The sequence below is a fragment of the Schistocerca serialis genome, chromosome 2, assembly GCF_023864345.2.
Source record: "Schistocerca serialis cubense isolate TAMUIC-IGC-003099 chromosome 2, iqSchSeri2.2, whole genome shotgun sequence".
In the NCBI taxonomy this organism is placed as follows: Eukaryota; Metazoa; Arthropoda; class Insecta; order Orthoptera; family Acrididae; genus Schistocerca; species Schistocerca serialis.
In genome coordinates, this window is record NC_064639.1 from 458,088,254 (window position 1) to 458,112,232 (window position 23,979).

The following is a 23,979-nucleotide window of genomic DNA, read 5'->3' on the forward strand; positions in this document are numbered from 1 at the left end:
ACGTTGGAACACATATCCCAAAAGTCTAAAACCAAATACAAAGTATCTGAAAAGATATGCTGCAATTTTAATGTATTATAGCATCCAAACTAATTAACATATTACACCATGTTTGGCTTATGTGACAGCCTATCTCACAAAGTTTTTATTACTTCAATGTGTCGATACGCATGCGATAGCAGCGTACCTAATTGTTCCAAAACGCCGCGCCTAAAACGGGATGTTCTGGTGCTCATATCACGAGTTCTGTTAGTGGTAAAAAGGTAGCGTCATGGGTTATGAATAGCCCTTGGCATAGGGACAATTCGTATACACAATAGAAGGATCGGTTTAGTGTCACTATCCTACCGGACAGGGTCAATACACTAATTTTACACGCTTTCTCCCACTTAGACAAATGAAAAAAATCGGCTAGTTCTTTTTGGATTTGATGTGCCCTACGGCAAGCCTTAAGGGGCTTAGGGAAGCACGATTAGTCCATGGGTAGTTCCTCGGACAACCCTACAAAAATGATTTTTGTTCTATATTTTCGCCGTCACCAGAGGACGAAAACCCAAACAAAGATACCAAGACGGCTATGCACACCAAATGGCTCAAATTTTTACTAAGTATTCCCAAAATCCCGATCTCGAACAACCTTGAAAATTTTCTTGGTAGCTTTATCCGTTTCCACGATACAGATATTCAAACTTACTGTACTTCAACACGTAAAATACGGTACCAGGCGAGATCTAAATAATAAATAATAGCAGCAAACTGCTTACATTTTAACGATAAGGTCTCTAGGCATTCATCTAGAAGATACATTTCCCCGTTTTCAAAAATCTTTATCAGGTATCGAAAAACATCCCACATACTTGTTTTTTTGGGTACCACGGCTACGCACAGAAAACAGCTGTAATTCTTATGATGTATTCCTAAGATCTCGGTCTGGAATAAACTTCAAAATTTTCTTCATAAGTTTATCCGTTTCTGAGGTACAGAGGTTAAAAGGTACCATGGTTGTACATTTAAAATACGCAGGTAAAATCAGGTGTGAGATGAAAACGTAGATTATAAGGCGATGTAGCACGGAGGAGTATGCTGTAAAGTGTCTGTTATCATCTGGGAACCTTGCGAAATTTTCTGCTCTTAAAATCCGGTCTGTCGTATAAAAAGTAGTTTTTCGTTATTTCAAACCCACATAAGTAAACCATCTAAATCACATTTCTTTTCATGTGAGTTACATGCCCTGCTGCGGCAGAAAAAGAAGGGAACCAGCGGAAAAATGTTCCTGTCGGAGCACAAAAAGTGTGAATATGTATGTTCCTGTTTATTTAAAAAGCTCTGAGTGAAAAGTGGGATTGCAGCTGTCCTATTCTATCTTCTTCAGCACCTTTAGAAAATTTCCCAAAAATGTTATCACGCGAACTTATTCTCGGTTCTGTACGCTGAGAGAGAAGAAGGCTATGGCAGTAGGAAAGACGCGAAAAGTAGTAAATACTGGAAGACAGTAGACAGTAGTTATGTTATAGAAAGAGCGAAGGAGGCAATGGCAGTGCGAGAGAAAGAGAGGAACATAGCGGCAGTGGAGCGTAGTTGACAGTGACAGAACAGTTCTGTGAAAAGAGTGAAGGAGACAGTGCCAGGGGGAGAGGAATATGGATAAAGAGAAAGTGAGAGAGAATCAGTGGTAATGAAAGACAGAGTATACGTCAATGGCAACGGGGAAGAGAGAGATGATGACAGTCAGAAGATCCAGCAGATGTAGGGATGAAGGAAAGAGAGGAATGAGACAGTAGCCGTAAGAGAGAGCAAGAGGTAGACAGTGACAGTGAGACGAGATTGTAGCAGTAAGGTAGAACGAAGGGGACTGTGGTTGTGACACGGCAGACAACGACGGACGGATGCAAAGAGATAATGAACTGGGCTGAATGAGTGAGTGAAGAATGGCGACTGAGAGTGGACGGGTATGAGCGACTTACAGCGGTAGGCTAGTGTGTGTGTGAATGAGTTACAATAACAGGAGCCTGTGGGAGTTTGAGGTTAGTTGCATGTTAAAAAAAGCGTGAATATGTTCGCAAGTAGAAATTTTTTAAGGTGCTGAGGAATGTAGAATGAGGTAGCTCATACTCCAGTTTTCACTCAGAGCCTTTTAAATAAGTAGGAATATATTTGCAGTTTTTGTACTCCGATAGGAGAATCTTTCCGCTTGTTCCTTTCTTTTCTCTGCCACAGCAGAGCATTTAACTCATATGAAATGAAATGTACAGGGAAATTTAGATAGTTTACTTATGTGAAGCTTATACAATGTAAAAGCAGTTTTAGATCTCTGACTGCATTTTACGTGCAAAAAAATTTTGTTCGTGCTTCTGTACTATAACATGGGATTACCATACGATAACGGAAACACTTTACAGCATATTTCTCCTTGCTAGGTCATTTTATAAACTACGTTTCTACCTTATACAGGATTTTACGTGTACAAATGTGTTAAATTTGAACTTCTTTTATCTACATCTACATCTACATTTATACTCCGCAAGCCACCCAACGGTGTGTGGCGGAGGGCACTTTACGTGCCACTGTCATTACCTCCCTTTCCTGTTCCAGTCGCGTATGGTTCGCGGGAAGAACGACTGTCTGAAAGGCTCCGTGCGCGCTCTAATCTCTCTAATTTTACATTCGTGATCTCCTCGGGAGGTATAAGTAGGGGGAAGCAATATATTCGATACATCCAGAAACGCACCCTCTCGAAACCTGGCGAGCAAGCTACACCGCGATGCAGAGCGCCTCTCTTGCAGAGTCCGCCACTTGAGTTTGTTAAACATCTCCGTAACGCTATCACGGTTACCAAATAACCCTGTGACGAAACGCGCCGCTCTTCTTTGGATCTTCTCTATCTCCTCCGTCAACCCGATCTGGTACGGATCCCACACTGGTGAGCAATACTCAAGTATAGGTCGAACGAGTGTTTTGTAAGCCACCTCCTTTGTTGATGGACTACATTTTCTAAGGACTCTCCCAATGAATCTCAACCTGGTACCCGCCTTACCAACAATTAATTTTATATGATCGTTCCACTTCAAATCGTTCCGCACGCATACTCCCAGATATTTTACAGAAGTAACTGCTACCAGTGTCTGTTCCGCTATCATATAATCATACAATAAAGGATCCTTCTTTCTATGTATTCGCAATACATTACATTTGTCTATGTTAAGCGTCAGTTGCCACTCCCTGCACCAAGTGCCTATCCGCTGCAGATCTTCCTGAATTTCGCTACAATTTTCTAATGCTGCAACTTCTGTGTAACTACAGCATCATCCGCGAAAAGCCGCATGGGACTTCCGACACTATCTGCTAGGTCATTTATATATATTGTGAAAAGCAATTGTCCCATAACACTCCCCTGTGGCACGCCAGAGGTTACTTTAACGTCTGTAGACGTCTCTCCATTGATAACAACATGCTGTGTTCTGTTTGCTAAAAACTCTTCAATCCAGCCACACAGCTGGTTTGATATTCCGTAGGCTCTTACTTTGTTTATCAGGCGACAGTGCGGAACTGTATCGAACGCCTTCCGGAAGTCAAGAAAAATAGCATCTACCTGGGAGCCTGTATCTAATATTTTCTGGGTCTCAGGAACAAATAAAGCGAGTTGGGTCTCACACGATCGCTGTTTCCGGAATCCATGTTGATTCCTACATAGTAGATTCTGGGTATCCAAAAACGACATGATACTCGAGCAAAAAACATGTTCTAAAATTCTACAACAGATCGACGTCAGAGATATAGGTCTATAGTTTTGCGCATCTGCTCGACGACCCTTCTTGAAGACTGGGACTACCTGTGCTCTTTTCCAATCATTTGGAACCTTCCGTTCCTCTAGAGACTTGCGGTACACGGCTGTTAGAAGGGGGGCAAGTTCTTTCGCGTACTCTGTGTAGAATCGAATTGGTATCCCGTCAGGTCCAGTGGACTTTCGTCTGTTGAGTGATTCCAGTTGCTTTTCTATTCCTTTGACACTTATTTCGATGTCAGCCATTTTTTCGTTTGTGCGAGGATTTAGAGAAGGAACTGCAGTGCGGTCTTCCTCTGTGAAACAGCTTTGGAAAAAGGTGTTTAGTATTTCAGCTTTACGCGTGTCATCCTCTGTTTCAATGCCATCATCATCCCGGAGTGTCTGGATATGCTGTTTCGAGCCACTTACTGATTTAACGTAAGACCAGAACTTCCTAGGATTTTCTGTCAAGTCGGTAGATAGAATTTTACTTTCGAATTCACTGAACGCTTCACGCATAGCCCTCCTTACGCTAACTTTGACATCGTTTGGCTTCTGTTTGTCTGAGATGTTTTGGCTGCGTTTAAGCTTAGAGTGAAGCTCTATTTGCTTTCGCAGTAGTTTCCTAACTTTGTTGTTGTACCACGGTGGGTTTTTCCCGTCCCTCACAGTTTTACTCGGCTCGTACCTGTCTAAAACGCATTTTACGATTGCCTTGAACTTTATCCATAAACACTCAACATTGTCAGTGTCGGAACAGAAATTTTCGTTTTGATCTGTTAGGTAGTCTGAAATCTGCCTTCTATTACTCTTGCTAAACAGATAAACCTTCCTCCCTTTTTTATATTTCTACTAACTTCCATATTCAGGGATGCTGCAACGGCCTTATGATCACTGATTCCCTGTTCTGTACATACAGAGTCGAAAACTTCGGGACTGCTTGTTATCAGTAGGTCCAAGATGTTCTCTCCACGAGTCGGTTCTCTGTTTAATTGCTCGAGGTAATTTTCGGATAGTGCACTCAGTATAATGTCACTCGATGCTCTGTCCCTACCACCCGTTCTAAACATCTGAGTGTCCCAGTCTATATCTGGTAAATTGAAATCTCCACCTAAGACTGTAACATGCTGAGAAAATTTATGTGAAATGTATTCCAAATTTTCTCTCAGTTGTTCTGCCACTAATGCTGCTGAGTCGGGAGGTCGGTAAAAGGAGCCAATTATTAACCTAGCTCGGTTGTTGAGTGTAACCTCCACCCATAATAATTCACAGGAACTATCCACTTCTATTTCACTACAGGATAAACTACTACTAACAGCGACGAACACTCCACCACCGGGTGCATGCAATCTATCCTTTCTAAACACCGTCTGTACCTTTGTAAAAATTTCGGCAGAATTTAGCTCTGGCTTCAACCAGCTTTCTGTACCTATAATGATTTCGGCTTCGGTGCTTTCTATCAGCGCTTGAAGTTCCGGTATTTACCAACGCAGCTTCGACAGTTTACAATTACAATACCGATTGCTGCTTGGTCCCCGCACGTCCTGACTTTGCCCTGCACCCGTTGAGGCTGTTGCCCTTTCTGTACTTGCCCAAGGCCATCTAACCTAAAAAACCGCCCAGCCCACGCCACACAACCCCTGCTACCCTTGTAGCCGCTTGTTGCGTGTAGTGGACTCCTGACCTGTCCAGCGGAACCCGAAACCCCACCACCCTACGGAGCAAGTCGAGGAATCTGCAGCCCACACGGTCGCAGAACCGTCTCAGCCTCTGATTCAGACCCTCCACTCGGCTCTGTACCAAAGGTCCGCAGTCAGTCCTGTCGACGATGCTGCAGATGGTGAGCTCTGCTTTCATCCCGCTAGCGAGACTGGCAGTCTTCACCAAATCAGAAAGCCGCCGGAAGCCAGAGAGGATTTCCTTGGATCCATAGCGACACACATCATTGGTGCCGACATGAGCGACCACCTGCAGATGGGTGCACCCTGTACCCTTAATGGCATCCGGAAGGACCCTTTCCACAACTGGAATGACTCCCCCCGGTATGCACACGGAGTGCACATTGGTTTTCTTCCCCTCTCTTGCTGCCATATCCCTAAGGGGCCCCATTACGCGCCTGACGTTGGAGCTCCCAACTACCAGTAAGCCCACCCTCTGCGACCGCCCGGATCTTGCAGACTGAGGGGCAACCTCTGGAACAGGACAAGCAGCCATGTCAGGCCGAAGATCAGTATCAGCCTGAGACAGAGCCTGAAACCGGTTCGTCAGACAAACTGGAGAGGCCTTCCGTTCAGCCCTCCGGAATGTCTTTCGCCCCCTGCCACACCTTGAGACGACCTCCCACTCTACCACAGGTGAGGGATCAGCCTCAATGCGGGCAGTATCCTGGGCAACCACAGACGTAGTCCGATCGGGGGATGCGTGGGACGAGCTGGCCGTCTCCGACAAACCCCCATCCGAAACCCCACAGTGATGCCCATTGGCAACAGCCTCAAGCTGTGTGACCGAAGCCAACACTGCCTGAAGCTGGGAGCGAAGTGATGCCAACTCAGCCTGCATCCAAACACAGCAGTTGCAGTCCCTATCCATGCTAAAAACAGTTGTGCAAAGAACGTCTGAACTGATCTACAGAGAGCGCAAACAAATCGACACAAAATTTAAACGATTATTAAAATACAAGATTGCCTAGTAAATGCAGTAATGCTGCTACTTGCGCACTGCTGACACACTGCTCGGCGGCGGAAGGAGACTACACGAATTTACACTATTCAGGTACTAAAACGCGATGCTACAACTCTCAAACACTATAATACGCCCGAAATTTATGAATTAAACAATGCAAGTACCAAAAACACGCAAAGAAATTAAGAATTAAACTATGTAACAAATGAGTGAGCTAGGAGTATACGACTTGCTGCTGCAACTGCTTATCCAACGACGGCAGGGAGCACACTGACTGTGACCAACCGACACTGGCCGTTCAAAACAAAAACAGAAGACAAACGACTACGCGAATTTACACTATTCAGGTACTAAAACGCGATGCTACAACTCTCAAACACTATAATACGCCCGAAATTTATGAATTAGGCAATGCAAGTACCAAAAACACGCAAAGAAATTAAGAATTAAACTATGTAGCAAATGAGTGAGCTAAGAGTATACGACTTGCTGCTGCAGCTGCTTGTCCAACGACGGCAGGGAGCACACTGACTGTGACCAACCGACACTGGCCGTTCAAAACAAAAACAGAAGACAAACGACTACGCGAATTTACACTATTCAAGTACTAAAACGCGATGCTACAACTCTCAAATACTATAATAAGCCAGAAATTTATGAATTAGAAAATGCAAGTACCAAAAACACGCAAAGAAATTAAGAATTAAACTATGTAGCAAATGAGTGAGCTAGGAGTATACGACTTGCTGCTGCAGCTGCTTATCCAACGACGGCAGGGAGCACACTCGGAAACGGGAAAAGATACAAAGAAAATTTTCAATGTTTTTCGATCTCGGAATCTTAATAGATCGTAAATATTAAAGCCATTTTCTGTGCGTAGCCGTCTTGGAATCCTCGGCTGGGTTTTGGTCTGCTGGTGACGGAGAATATACAATAAAGAAATCTTTTGTGGGGTTTTCCGAGGAACTACCCATGAACTAATGGTGCTTCCATAAGTCGCATCAAACCCACCGTAAACCACATCAGTTCAAAGGGAACCACCCGATTTGCTCCTTTTGTATAAGCAGGAGGGAGTATGTAATGTTCACACTTTCCAAAACACTTGACCCTACATTTCTGTCATTTATAGATCCCGAGGTATGAGTACTGGAAAATTCCGTTTTTATGAGAGGCGTTTTGGAACGAATTAGGTACGCACTCTGTCGCAAGCATATTGATATGTCTCAATTTTACTGTCATAAATGCGTGGTACCAAGTATGACATATGTATGTAGTGGGTGGAATGTGTGAAGAAGATGTTCATACATTCGTTTCACAACCACCACCACGACAATGCGTCAAGCGGTAATGATAGACTTTGAAAGAAACGTAATTACTGGTAACTTGTGGAATAATTGTTACTATCTTACGAAACAGCGACTACAGTAATTCAAAAATAATTTAGGGTCATGACTGAGGTACAATTGAACCAGCTGTTTTTACCCCTCAGAAGTTTTAATACGTAAACCTTTCATCTATTCCTTCCCCTACAGCCGCGTTCCAGTCCCCCATTACTATTAGATATCTATCTCCCTTTACACACGGAATTACCCCTTCAGTATCCTCACATACATTTTCTAAGCCTTCATCTTCTGCTTGCCACGTTGGCATGTGTACCTGAACTATTGTTGTTGGCGTTGGTTTGTTGTCGAATCTGGTAAGAACATCCCTATCACTGAACTGTTCACAGTAGCTCACTCTATGCCCTACTTTCCTTGTCGTGAGGAATCCTACACCCATTATACCACTTTCCTCTGCTGTCGATATTACTCTATACTCATCTGGCCAGAAATCCTTGTGTTCTTTCCATTTTACTTCATTGACCCCTACTGAATCTAGACTGAATCTTAGCACTTACCTTTTCAGATTCGAACCGAAGACTTTTTCATTACTATTAAATGACGCTATCCTTAGACCACTGGTTCTTACAACCGTAAAAAAAGTAATCAACAGCGAATCCAATATTCAGACGCTAGATTGTTCGTACAACGGTGGACTAAAATATTATATTTCAAATGTGTTCTGTGTCAGAAACCACTGGTAACAAGCGACTGCTTTCCGGTCGAGAACTCTGTCGTTACGTTGTAATACGTTTCATAAAAATCAATCTTTGCAGCAGCAGTGGACGTGGAGGTTCCTACAGATGTGTTCTTGCGGTCAGCAGGGAACTATCTTCTGTGAGGTCTGACACAAAAGGATGGAAACAGAAGCTACAATTTTAAGTGCTTGCCGGGCACACGTAGTGATGGTTGCTTGCAAAGTGAGACCCACTTTATTCCAGAAGTGTCTACATCCGTTCCTTCCACTGAGCGGAACATTCTTGCCACTGATCGGAACATTCTTGCATAATAAATTCCGTAAGGCTGAGCAGGACCTCTACGGTTTTTTACTTCCAGTCCAATACATAATCATGTGTGCTGTAAAGCCCTCGTTCACTCGTTCACCACCACCGCGTTGATCAACTTTTTATGACACTTACTTAAGTATAAGAACGTACACTATCTGATCAAAAGCATGAGAACACCTAATAGTGGACATTAGTATGGAGTGTGTCCATATTTGCCTTTTAGACAGCTTGGACTCTGCTGTGGCACTTTCAGTGTGGTGTCTGAATGTCTGTAAAGGAATGGCAGCCCATTCTCCCTCAAGAGCCGACAAATTACTGATGTTGGGCGTTGCAGTCTGAAGAGAAGTCGACATTGTAACTCATCCTAAAGCTGTTCAGCTGGGTTCCAGTTGCGCCTCTGGGCATGTTAGATCATTTCAGGAATATTATTGTTCACAAACTGTTGCCATACAGACGATGCTTTATGACAGGGTGCTTTTTCAAGTTGATATTGTCATCATCTCCAATTTGTCCTCTACTGTGCATGGTACACAACGCTATATAACGTGTCTGTGTCTTTTCACATTTGGTGTTTTCTTAAATGTGTCTACAAATAGAACAGAAGTTCGCCGCCAGAAACGCTGTTGTTCTTCGGCGTATTTCAATTGTTATGTGACGTGCCAAATGTCTAAAGATCGTCCATTTCGTCCCAGTGTTACCTCAATACATCTCCAGGTTTAATCCCATTGCTCAAAAGAGAAAGTTTTTTCAAATCGATCGGTTTTTTGCAGTAATTCCTAAATATACACAACACCCCTAACGAATTGTCGCAAAACGTGATCGCATGGGTCGAGACACTATCGCCATTCCCGGCATAACCGAGCGATTGTCCTGGTTCAGTTACATTCAAATATTCCGAGCACTACGGTGGCAGTGAAGTTCAGCACCATCCACCTGAAAGACAAAATAAGTCCCTAGCCCCTAGTTGAGGCGTAAGTTTTCGGTAGAAACGAGATGGGCGAGACTATTATTGTGACGGCTGCTCACCGAGTAACACATGTTCAGTGGTGTGTCTCTCTTGTGGTACGCAGAAGTACACGAATTTTCTTCGTCCGAAATGCTAATATCGCGCCGGCTGAAGTACTTTCTCAAATTAAATATTGCGCATAATTGAACACTTAAGATGAAGATGACTACCACAGCTTGCAATGGGCGTTTGCAAATTTTAAGCGCAGATTTAATATCCTTTTCATTCCAAGACAGTCTGTTTGATGTCCATTTATTTATTCGTGCCAAAAATACTTTATTTGTGTTAGTTACGAGTGCTTCGGTATATCACAAACAACTTTTTATAACCAGGAATTAGAAGCAATTGCTTAGATACCAATGTTTTTGTTCTGCTTCGTTGCACACATGTACGTTCAATGATCTGCAACACACTGTATCACTTTCCTTTCTTAGTGTGAGATTTCTCCGACATGTGACTGCCAAGTTGGTTCTCTCCTATCTCCGCCAACACGAGCCAAACGATGCCGAGCCACAGCAGGACGATCTGCAGATGTATAATTGCCTCTTCTCTTGCAGATCGTGGAGACGTCTTTAAATCAACTAGGGTAGCGCGCTCTTCCGATATGCCATCGTAGTTAGCCAAGCTTCGTATTATACAATCAGCTGTCGGAACTAAGTGATTGGAGGAGGAGGAGGAGATTAGTGTTCAACGTCCCGTCGACAACGAGGTCAGGAGAGACGGAGCGCAAGCTCGGGTGAGGGAAGGAAATCGGCCGTGCCCTTTCAAAGGAACCATCCCGGCATTTGCCTGAAGCGATTTAGGGAAATCACGGAAAACCTAAATCAGGATGGCCGGAGACGGGATAAGTGATTGGAGAAGCAACTGTTGTTGTTGTTGTTGTTGTGGTCTTCAGTCCTGAGACTGGTTTGATGTATCTCTCCATACTACTTCTTCATCTCCATGGACCTACTGCAGCCAACATCCTTCTGAATCTACTTAGTGTATTCATCTCTTGGTCTCCCTCTACAACTTTTACCCTCCACGCTGCCCTCCAATACTAAATTGGTGATCCCTTGATGCCTCAGAACGTATCCTACCAACCGATCCCTTCTACTAGTCAAGTTGTGCCACAAATTTCTCTTCTCCCTAATTCTATTCAATACCTCATAAGTTTTGTGATCTACCCATCTAATCTTCAGCATTCTTCTGTAGCCCCACATTTCTAAAGCTTCTATTTTCGGTCTAAACTATTTATCGTTCATGTTTCACTTCCATACATGGTTACACTCCATACAAATACTTTCAGAAAAGACTTCCTGACACTTAAATCTATACTCGATGTTAACGAACTTCTCTTTTTCAGAAACGCTTTCCTTTCCATAGCCAGTCTACATTTTATATCCTCCCTGCTTCGACCATCATCAGTTATTTTGCTTCCCAAATAGCAAAACTCATTTACTACTTTAAGTGTCTCATTTCCTAATCAAATTCACTCAGCATCACCCGACTTAATTCGACTACATTCCATTATCCTCGTTTTGCTCTTATTCATGTTCATCTTATATCCTCCTTCCAAGACACTGTCCATTCCGTTCATCTGCTCTTCCAGGTCCTTTGCTGCCTCTGACAGAACTACAACGTCGTCGGCAAACCTAAAAGTTTTTATTTCTTCTCCATATATTTTAATTCCTACTCCAAATTTTTCTTTTGTTTCCTTTACTACTTGTTCGGTACAGAGATTGAATAACATCGTGGATAGGCTACAGCCCTGTCTCACTCCCTTCCCAATCACTGCTTCCCTTACATGCCCGTCGACTCTTATAACTGTCATCTGCTACTGTAAAAATTGTAAATAGCCTTTCGCTTCCTATATTAAACCCCTGCCACCTTCAGAATTTGAAGGAGAGTATTCCAGTCAACATTGTCAAAAGCTTTCTCCAAGTCTATAAATACTAGAAACGTAGGTTTGCCTTTCCTTAATCTATCTTCTAAGATAAGTCGTAGGGTCAGATTGCTCACGTGTTCTAACATTTCTACGGGAACCATACTTACCTTGCCCGAGGTCGGCATCTACCAGTTTTTGCATTCGTCTGAAAAGAATTCGTGTTAGTATTTTGTAGCCGTGACCTATTAAACAGATTGTTCGGTAATTTTCACATCCTTCAACACCTGCTTTCTTTGGGATTGGAATTATTACATTCTTCTTGAAGTCTGAGGGCATTTCGTCTGTCTCATACATCTTGCTCACCAGGTGGTAGAGTTTTGTCAGGATTGGCTCTCCCAAGGCTATCAGTAGTTCTAATGGAATGTTGTCTACTCCCAGGGCCTTGTTTCGACTTAGGTCTTTCAGTGCTCTGTCAAACTCTTCACGCAGTATCATATCTCCCATTTCATCTTCATCTACATCCTCTTCCATTTCCATAATATTGTCCTCAAGTACATCGCCCTTGTATAGACCCTCTATATACTCCTTTCACCTTCCTGCTTTCCTTCTTTGCTTAGAATTGGATTTCCATCTGAGCTCTTGACATTCATATAAGTGGTTCTCTTTTCTCTAAAGGTCTCTTTAATTTTCCTGTAGGCAGTATCTATCTTACCCTTAGTGATATATGCCTCTACATCCTTACATTTGTCCTCTAGCGATCCCTGCTTAGCCAATTTGCACTTCCTGTCGATCTCATTTCTGAAACGTTTGTATTCCTTTTTGCCTTCTTCATTTACTGCATTTTTATATTTTCTCCTTTCATCAGTTAAATTCAATATCTTGTCTGTTACTCAAGGATTTCTACTAGCCGTCGTCTTTTTACCTACTTGTCCTCCGCTGCCTTCACTATTTCATCTCTCAAAGCTACTCATTCTTCTTCTACTGTATTTCTTTCCCCCGTTATTGTCAATCGTTCCCTAATGCTCTCTCTGAAACTCTCTACAACCTCTGGTTCTTTCAATTTATCTAGGTCTCATCTCCTTAAATTCCTGCCTTTTTGCAGTTTTTTTCTGTTTTAATCTACAGTTCATAACTAATAGATTGTGGTCAGAGTACACATCTGCCCCTAGAAACGTCTTACAATTTAAAACGTGGTTCCTAAATCTCTGTCTTACTATTATCTTATCTATCTGAAACTTTACAGTGTCTCCAGGCCTCTCCCACGTATACAACCTTCTTTCATGCTTCTTAAACCAAGTGTTAGCTATGATTAAGTTATGCTCTGTGCTAAATTCTACCAGGCGGCTTCCTTTTTCATTACTTACCCCCATTCCATATTCACCTACTGCTTTTTCTTCTCTTTCTTTTCCTACTATCGAATTCCAGTCCCCCATGACTTATATTTTCGTCTCCCTTCGCTCTCTGAATAATTTCTTTTATCTCATCATACATTTCTTCAATCTCTTCGTCATCTGCGGAGCTAGTTGAAATATATACTTTGGTAGGCGTGGGCTTCTTGTCTATCTTGGCTACTATGATGCGTTCACTATGCTGTTCGTGGTAGCTTGTCAGCATTCCTATGTTTTTTATTCATTATTAAACCTACTCCTGCATTACTTCTATTTGATTCTGTATTTAGAATCCTGTATTCACCTGACCAAAAGTCTTGTTCCTCCTGCCTCCGAACTTCACTGATTCCCACTATATCAAACTTAAATCTAACCATTTCCTTTTTTAAATATTCTAACCTACCTGCCCGATTAAGGGATCTGACATTCCACTCTCCGATCCGCAGAACGCCAGTTTTGTTTCTCCTGATAAAGGTCAACATCGGTAAGAGTGTCAGATTACCTGTTTTTTCTACGCTTTCGTTTGTAGCAGCCAGAATAGGTCTTGATAACATTCCGGAATCATACTTCCGCTGCAATTACATCATTCAGTTTTCTTGTAGAAAAGAATATCATTTTTAAACTATCAGTAAGAGTAGATTACCTGACGAAATAAATTTCGGGTGAACAGCCTGGTATGAGTGTGCATAGGACACAATATTTCGGCAATCGACCACTTTGCCATCATCAGGTGCGCTGATGTACTGACCGGCGGTGGGCCGGCGCCAGATATACATAGGAAAATCCCCTCCCGCTCCTCCCTCAGGCGCTTCCTATGAGTCGGTGCTGTCCGCGACCCGCGCGCGGTCCAGGTACAGCGTCCGTTCTCCCGCCGTCTGGACGCTGCGTCCTAGGTCTTCTCGTTCAGGAGGGTCTGCCGGCACCGCTCTCGTCATTTTCCCTCCTCCCCCGAAGTCGGTACACTTTGGGAAATATCCTTTTTCTTCTTAATCCGGGTGATCGCGGGTTCCCACGCCTTGCTAGGGATGTAACCGCTGCCACGTTTTAGTTGTGGCTCCCTTACTCTGATCTCTATGGCTTCTTTGATGACACAGTCCCAGTATTTGGAAGTCTGTGTCAGGACTTTGGTTTGATCATAATCCATGCTGTGGAGTTTCCGACAGGCAATGCTCTGCGATTGCCGACTTACTGGGCTGTTGCAGTATAGTGTGCCGTTGATGTTCTCGGCATCGGTCCTCAATGGTACGAATGGTCTGACCTATGTATACACTACCACATTGGCAAAGTATCTGATAAACCTCTAATTTACGTAGACCAAGGTTGTCCTTGACATTACCAAGAAGGCTATTGGTTTTGCTTGGAGGACGGAAGATGGTTTTCACTTGGTGCTTACGTAAAATGCGTCCAATTTTTCCGGATGAGACCCCACAAAACGGAATAATAGCCAAGGCCGCCTCCTCCTGAGGTTCATCCTCAGTTTCCGCCGGTGCTGCAGGTGTGGGATGTAGATCCTTCCGAATTTGCCCTTCCTTGTAACCGTTCCTCCGAAGCATGGTCTTCAGATGGTCCAATTCTTATTGGAGACTGTCCCTATCGAAGATGGTGTGAGCTCTGTGTACAAGAGTTTTGAACACGCCATTCTTTTGTGCCGGCTGGTGGCAGCTATCCGCATGTAGGTACAAATCGGTGTGCGTCTTCTTCCTATACAGGCTGTGACCCAAAGTGTCGTCAGCTCGTCTTCAAATCAAAACATCTAGGAAAGGGAGCATCCCATCCGTTTCGATCTCCATGGTGAACTTAATAATCTCGTGTCTGGAGTTGAGATGTGTGAGAAAGTCTGCCAGTTTATCTCTTCCATGTGGCCTGATAACGAAGGTATCATCCACATATCTGAAGAGACAGATGGGTTTTAGATGTGCTGATTCAAGAGCTTCCTCCGCGAAATGTTCCATGTACATATTTGCGAGAACGGGTGAGAGTGGACTCCCCATGGCTACACCTTCTGTCTGCTCGTAGTATTCACCGTCAAATAAGAAGTAAGTTGATGTCAGAACATGTCTGAAAAGGTTGGTGGTCTCTTCGTCAAATCAGACAAGGGCAACGCAACAGTGATCCTATCCCGACAATATTATGCTGAGAAGATATGGGGCCTACTTGGTGACAGCGCATACCGCAAGATTGATACCGATCCTACCAAGAGGGTCGAGAGGAAGACTCTGGCGCTTCTCAGGGATTCCGGCTTCCCTGACGAGATTACCAACAAGCTACGCCCGAGGGCTGCTGCTCCTCCTAGACTTAACGGTCTGCCAAAGGTGCACAAGGAATCGATTCCGTTACGTCCCATTGTCAAAAATATTGGTACCCCAACGTACCTTCTGGCCAAACACCTCAAACAACTGCTTAGCCCTTGCGTTGGGAGATTTGTGGAGCAACAGTGAGTGCAATGGATGCGTTTATAGTGCAGTTTTGTGTTTGTATTAAGATGATTATGATGACGATGGCGACGGTGAGGCTAAGATGAGGCGGAGGATAAAATCCAGTGTCGGCACGTAACCTACTGCTCTCGAATAGCACCAAGGGAGATGCCGAGCTTGAAGTCAACAGCTTTACATACCCTCACTTTATGAGACGTTGCGGTACGATCTGAAATTTAATCCATGACATTGATGTAAGGACTGGTGATTAAGGTGTTTATGAGTTAGCTCCTTCCATTACTGTTCAAAGGTTTTTATGACATTAGCCGCATTTAGGCATTGAAATGAAACAGTTGGCAACAGATGAAAATTTGTACCGTACTGGAACTCGAACCGCTTAATGTGAGCAGTCACCTTAGCCGCCTCGGCCAGCTGAGTACGCTTCCCATCCTACACGAATTCCCAGCTTGCTACACACTACTAATGTACCATCACTTATCAATGAACTTGTCACTCGCAGTTCCGGATTCCCCCAAGAGATCGAACTTTGTGCGTTCTTTAGGACATGTCCGAAAGGACAGACACCGCACATACGCACGCACGCACGCGTGCACACACACACACACACACACACACACACACACACACAGAACCACCAAAGAAACTGGTAGAGGCATACGCATTCACATACAGAGTTATGTACACTACTGGCCATTAAAATTGCTACACCCCGAAGATGACGTGCTACAGACGCGAAATTTGACCGACAGGAAGAAGATGTGGTGATATGCAAATGATTAGCTTTTCAGAGCATTCACACTAGGTTGGCGCCTGTGGCGACACCTACAACGTGCTGACATGAGGAAAGTTTCCAACCCATTTCTCATACACAAACACCAGTTTGACCGGCGTTGCCTGGTGAAACGTTGTTGGGATGCCTCGTGTAAGGAGAAGAAATGCGTACCATCACCATTCCGACGTTGATAAAGGTCGGATTGTAGCCTATCGCGATTGCTGTTTATCGTATCGGGACATTGATGCTCGCGTTGGTCGAGATCCAATAACTGTTAGCAGAATATGGAATCGGTGGGTTAAGGAGGGTAATACGGAACGCCGTGCTGGATCCCAACGGCCTCGTATCACTAGCAGTCGAGATGACAGGCATCTTATCCGCATGGATGTAACGGATCGTGCACCCACGTCTCGATCCCTGAGTCAACAGATGGGGACGTGCAAGACAGCAACCATCTGCACGAACAGTTCGACGACGTTTGCAGCAGCATGGATTATCAGCTCGGAGACCATGGCTGCGGTTACCCTTGATGCTGCATCACAAACAGGAGCCCCTGCGATGGTGTACTCGATGACGAATCTGGGTGCACGAATAGCAAAACGTCATTTTTTCAGATGAATCCAGGTTCTGTTTGCAGCATCATGATGTTGTTAGATCGGGTACTGCTGCTACAATGACAAGTTATCAAGATTTAAATTAGGTTGAACGTGGTGTTACATTCATGCACGAGTGATGGGACACAGCATCTCCAAGGTAGCGATGAATTGGGATTTTCCCGTACGACAATTTCACGAGTGTACCGTGAACATCAGAAATCTGGTCAAACCTAAAATCTCCGACACTACTGCGGCTAGAAAAAGATCCTGCAACAACGGGATGAATGACGACTGGAGAGAATCGTTCAACGAGTCAGAAGTGCAGATTCCAATGCTAAGCCATCAAGAAGTGTCAGCGTGCAAACCATTCAACGAAACATCATCCATATGGTGTTTCGGAACCGAAGGCCCTCTCGTTTACTCTTGATGACTCCACGACACAAAGTTTTACGCGTCGACTGGGCCCGTCAACACCGACGTGAGACTGTTGGTGACTGGAAACACGCTGCCTGATCGGACGAGTCTCGTTTCAAATAGTATCGTGCGGGTGGACGTGTGCGCGAGTGGAGACAGCCTCATGAATCCACGGACCCTGCATGTCAGCAGGGGACTGTTGAAGCTGGTGGAGGCTCTGTAATTGTGCGGGGCGTGCGCAGTTTGAGTGATATGGGACTCCTGATACGTCTAAATGCGACACTGACAGGTGACACGTATGTACGCATCCTGTCTGATCACCTGCATCCATTCATGTCCATTGTGCATTCCGACGGACTTGGGCAATTCCAGCAGGACACCTGTGACACCCTATAATTCCGGAATTGCTACAGAGTGGCTACAGGATCTCTCTTCTGAGTTTCACCGCTTGTGCTGGCCACCAGACTCCCCAGACATGATCATTATTGAATATATCTGGGTTTAGAAGAGAAGCACTACTTCAGACATTATTGGAGTCCATGCCACGCCGTGTTGCAGCACTTCTGCTTGCTCGCGGGGCTCCTGCACGATATTAGGGAGATGCAGTGTGTGTGTGAGTGTGTGTGTGTGTGTGTGTGTGTGTGTGTGTCTATCCTTCCATTGCCAAACGCTGGCAGTCATAATTTCGTCCACCACCGGGATCCAAACTGGCTAACCTCCGAGTCGGGCGCAATTGCAAAGGCGTACGTTAGCGTGTGGATCTACGTAGTCGAGTTGTGAGTCATTAAATGCACAGCACATGTGAAACATGAGTTAAGTAAATGCTCCAATAATCACTCGGCAAACATTTTACTTGCTGGCGGTGGTCGTATCACATCGAAGCAACAGGATATCCACACGATTTCTAACGCCCAGTTCGCCACCTGCACCACCCATCTACATGTGGGTGAAGCATCGCCAATTCTCGTTGAGTGCTTTTGTATAATACCACTTGGAAATAGAGAAGACTCGTGATAGCCAATTATGTGAATACCATCTGTTTTATATTCGATAGGAAATTCGAATGAACATCTATGTGCATTGTGTAAAGAACTGGAACTATCTGTGTCAAACACTCTCAGTATCCACCTGTCTCTTTTTCTAACGTGTTACTTCTGAAATATCACTCTCTAGAACCACGTGAAAATGTCGTGAAAGACAGCAGCAGTAGTATGACTAATCTGAAACATTGGAATGAAACGTCTGTGACATAAATGCTGTGGGTCACGCTGGCTTTGGAATCAGAAATGTAAAGATATTCAGTCCACGGTTTGGATGCGCAACGCAAGAAGCTGTTATGTCTCTACTAGCTGCACATTGAGCTTTCTTGAATTTTGCTTACTCGGATCAATACCGCTACCCAGTTTCGAATAGAGTAAGATGTAGGTTCTGCGGTAAGAACTTAACAGGAAAAAATTATTGTCCTCAAGCCACACAACTGCAAACTTGCATTTCCAGCAGAAGTATGGATAATAAAGCTTGCGAAGGACGACTGAACAGAGGAAAGTGCAACTTCTTGGCGAAACGATAGGTTAATCAGAATTATTACACCCAACAAAAGAACACAGCTCATTTTTGGTAATAGAGTAGATGATTCGTTTCTAGCTCAGAAGTCTAAGCTGCATCGGACAGTTATGAGTAAGTGTTCATATAGTTGAGATTTGAGGAAAGGTGTAGATGTGTGTCATCTTCGAGGAACTTCAAAAAGTAAGTTACACATGTCGTCCCACGTTGAGGCCATTGCGCTGTAAGAGCAGCGCACTGTCAGAAGAGAGCAGATGTTACGGGCTTTCTTCAGAGACAGTTCTCTTGCGTTCCGAATAACAGGAGCATCAGAGTGTTCGAGTGAAATCGCGAGGCAACTGGAAACGTCGAGTAGAAGTATGCGGGGCAGTACGATTGATCGGGCGAGAAGACGATCGAGACATTGAATCGACAGAGCACAGTTTCCTTCCCGTCGTGGAAGTAATTCGTAGCATTCGCAGATTTTCCAACGATGAGATCGTTCATACAGTGGTTCTCGAAAGACCCCGTTACCTAGGAGCGGATTTCTGTTGTCAAGAAACTGAATGACTGGTAGAACATCCCGACTGTTGTCTACTGAAACTTTGTGACTATACTGAAATATCGTGTCATTTATCTATGACACTTAAAAGTTGCTTGGCCTGCCGTAATTATGTGTGACTTACATTTTGAACTCCCCGGTAGTGAGAGTGAGCCGACGACAGGTTCTTGTAATGCTAACTGACGTATCCTCTTGATTTTAATTAAATAAAAACTTTTACCTCCTTTAAATGACCTAATTAAAGAAATTATGGTGAATTAAAGCAAGGAAAATTTCAAACGCTCAGTGATAACGTAAAACCGAACTTCATTATTCGCTAAAATTCTGAAGATTATGTGGGGAAACCGTTAACTAATTAAGAGGAATATTATCTAGTCAGAGAAAAAGTGTTTTATGACGTAGCAAGAGAAGGAGAGGTTGATCGGACATCCCGAGACGTCAAGAAATAGTTGATTTCATACCGGGGAGAAGTGTGGAGGATTAAAATTGCAGATGAAGACCAAGGCTTGACTGCAATAAACAGATTACAGTGTGTGTAGGTTGCGGTAGTTACGTATACGTAAAGCGGCTTGTACAGGATAGGTACCTAGGGGAGCTGCATCAAAGCAGTGTTCGGACTAAGACCACCACCACCACAACAACAACAACAACAACAACAATAACAACTTTCTAATATCGAAGAGCATACAAGTAAGAGCTGGTGTTAGGAAATAATTTGAATCTGAATTTTCTTGTTCATAAAATGTCGAGAATGAGGACCGTGATTTGTATCAGGTAGGATAGCTGCAAAAATGTCACCACCGGATAATGGAAGAGATGAAGTGATGAAGCTTGAAATCCTTCAATCACTGGTATTCAAAAGATAGCGATGAATGGAAATCTACAAGAATCCAATTAGACTTTTCAGCTGGGCATTGTGAAGACACATTTCTTTTAACCCATCACCATGCAATATAATCACAGCAGTGTAATATTGGAACAAAAATAAGTCTAGTCGGGGGGGCGGGGTGGCGGGGGGGGGGCCGGGGGGGCGGGGGGCGGGGGGGGGGGGGGAAATCGTAATACTTGATACAGTCTACAGTAATTAGGGACAGAAAATACTGGAGACACATAAGCTACATTGCTGACACGTCATGCATATTTCAGAAATTGGCTACATAGTTTACGATCTCACGAACAATGAAGCCTGTGCCATCTTGAATGAGCCAAAAGTAAAATTAATACTGAGAAAAATCGAATAACTGGAACATTTTAGAACGTTCATTTGAAATTTGTAATCGAATTTTTTGACAGAGACATTTGACAATGATTACTTGCATCGTGATTTCAAAAGTAGAAATAAAGAAAAAGCAATATTTGTAGTAATATCTAAGCAAAAGGGAATAATGAATAAGCACAGTTTCGAAACGCTAATTCAACCATCTGATGGATCATCTTGTGACCTATTGGACCAAGTCAGCGTTAAGCACAGTGGAAGTCTTAAACTGTTATCCATAAACTTCACGGTAGAGCGACAGGTTCGACCCCAAAAGAAACCAATGCCGTGACGACTAGCAGAAACAGCGTGATATGTCGTTGTCGTTAAGTACTAGCTTTGTGCCCTCAAAAGAAAATGTAACTGAATAAACAGGCAGAGAAAGTGAATACACTCAGGCAGTGTCGATCACTGCCGTTAATTTAGTGAAAAAGTCTATCACGTATATGTATTAACTAGTATTGCATAAAAATATGTAGTCGGCTTTGGTACAGGTTGTGTCTCTCCGCTCCCAAACCGAGTATCACAGATCGGTCCGGTGAGTCTCCGTTCACCCTCACTAGTTCAGCAACAAACGACTTCAATGCACACTTAGTCCAGTCTCGCCATACGTCGCTAGGGACGTTTGAGCGCCCTTAAGCTGACTGTATCTGCGACGGTACTGCGGTTTGGTTACGGGTCTAGATCTGGTGTCTTTAATGCCGCGTTAGTGCTGCATGGAAACGATATGACTCTATATCCGAAGTCTCTTAACGCGAACGTCATGTGCTGAAGACTACAGATGGCAAGCGATGCACAGGGAGCCTGGGCCATTAAGTGGTGCATGAAATATAATGATACAACGAGTCAGGCACGGATAATTAAAAGAAAAAGGGTGCCTGCTATCTTCATCCTCTGTGGATCATGGAGGGCCCCATCCCAAGGTCTCGCACTGCAGAATATCTGGGAGTGGCTATCAATGGACACATCACTTGGGGACCGCGTGTAAGAGATCTCAGGAACAAGCACTTGCCTTGATGATGTCCTTGTTCCTTCCATCTATCCCTCCTAGCAGATCTAACCCCCTCTCCCTCTCCCCCCTTTTGCTCCTGGGCTCCCTCTCTTCCCCCTCCGACATTCCTTTCTCCTCCCCATCCTCTCTCACTTGTCTCCCTCTTCCACCCCTCCCCAGGCTTCAAACCCCTCTCCCTCCATTCTTTCTCCCACTGGGTCCCCCCCCCCCCCGCTCCTTCCACCCAAGCCTTTCCCCTATACCCAGTGGCAGGCCCCCCTCCTTCATCAGTGTGTTGGTGTCTGTTTCGGCGATGATCGTCACCACAATGGTTCTGTGCGCCAGTGTTTCTTTGTGCAACAGGGTTTTTATCTGTGTCCTTCTATGTTGGTGTATCGAACTGGATGTCTGCATTTGTTTTAACTGTTGACCTCCCTTGTGAATCCAGTACCTTCAGTCGAACAGCTTCATATCTATCATGTTACGTTTATCATCCTGTTTTACCATGCATTTTTTCTATTCTTTGTCTTCTATTGTATCTATCGTTGTACCTCTTGGCCGAAGAGCGGCATATGTCGGCCGCTGCCGGCCTGCCTCGTATGAGGAATGAATTTACAATAAGGAAAAGAAAAGAAAGAACTTGGCAGACTCAGAAGCTATTCCCGGTACTAAACCGAAACCACCCTACCCTCACACTTCAAAATTACGCTGTACAATAATGAGCCAAAATATAATGACCACTACCCACCGCGAGGATGAGTGTCTCCCGGTGGCGCTGTGCACACATGATACGGTAAGGAAAGAATGTAAGCAGAGGGGAGACAAATGGGCAGTCATTATACCGAAGATACGGACGGAAAGTGCGGAAATCCAATGATATAAGCGCTTTTAACAAAGGGCACATTGTTGTGGCGCTAAGACCGGAAACGAGAATCTCTGAAACAGCGAAGCTTGTCCGCTGTTTGCATACTAGCCTTGAGCACCCATGGAGCGTGCGATAATCTGTAGGCCATATGGCACTGGACATCCACGTCTCATCACAAAACGTAGAGGTCTGAGGATCCCCCACTTTGTAGTCCTGGATAGGCTGCGATCTATGGCAGATCTGATGACAGAGTACAATACTGGTGCAGACACAAGCGTTTTGGAATGCACCATCCAAAGGCCATTATTGAACACGAAGCTCCACATCACACAACCCCTAGGTGTTCCTATGTTGACCAACGACATCGTCAGTTACAATTGCAGTGGGCACAGCATCACTGAGTTTTCGTCGTGGATCAATAGAAACCTGTCGCTGTCGAATGAGTCTGTTTCTTGTTACACCAGCTCGATGGTTGGGTACTTACACGCCGTCGTCCATGGCTGCTTGAAACGTGCGCCGCGAAACAGATGCAGGCCAGTGCTAGGATAATTATCCTATGAGGTACATTGAGTTGGGCTTCTATAGCACTTATGGTCGTACTCGAAGACACCGTGGCAGCAGTGAACTACGTGATGAACATGAATGCGGACCATTTGCATCCCTTCATGGTTGAAATCTTCCCTGGTAGCGATGTCATCTTCTAGCAGGATAACTCTCCGTAGTGCTGCAGTGCTTTGAAAAGCGTGATATGAACTCACATTGATAATTTAGCTAGCAAACGACCCTGATCTGTACTCACTGGCGGCGGCTGCGTGCACACAAACCACCGCCCCGTAATTTGCGGGAATTTAATGAGCTGTGAGCACACATCTGGCGCCACATGCTTTTGAAAACCTATCAACGATTTGTACAATGCAGGATAAGCAGAATCGCTACTGTACTGTGTTTGAAAAGTGGACCAACACGCTATTAAATAGGTAGTCATAATGTTTCGGCTCATCTGTGTATGTCGCTGATTGGCCCAATGCGGAATACGAGGCCGTAATGTGGGGCAGCCGACAGCCACATCCGCTGCCTAAAGAGCCTCCAGGGCAGAGCTATAAGCACCTTCAGCGCGACAACAAATATGGTTGTCTCAAATCAGCCACAGCGTTCCACCTGATGGTTGGATCTGCTGCGACAATAACATACTGTTGTACTCAGATAGCTCAAAACGCTAGAACGTTAAACTGCTCAGAAACACTCAAGAAATACCGAAAAGTCATCCTAAAAGTAGAAGGAGTGACAATTATGATGTGCAGATATGATGGAAAAACGTTTAGCCTGTACAACGTAGAGACAGTAACGAACTGCACGACGTGGTTAGAACAGACAGCCTTGATAATTTAGTGCTATATGCAATTATGCTAGAGTTCTGCAGTCCTGATTCTACTTTGCCATCTAAAACCAAACTCC

General features: G+C 44.3%; 1 protein-coding gene across 1 annotated transcript in view; it reads left to right on the plus strand.

Annotated features, from left to right (window-relative positions):
* LOC126456087 (protein phosphatase PHLPP-like protein) overlaps nt 1-23,979 on the plus strand; it is a 414,974-nt gene that overhangs the window by 2,811 nt on the left and 388,184 nt on the right. The gene's annotated exons all lie outside the window — the stretch shown is intronic.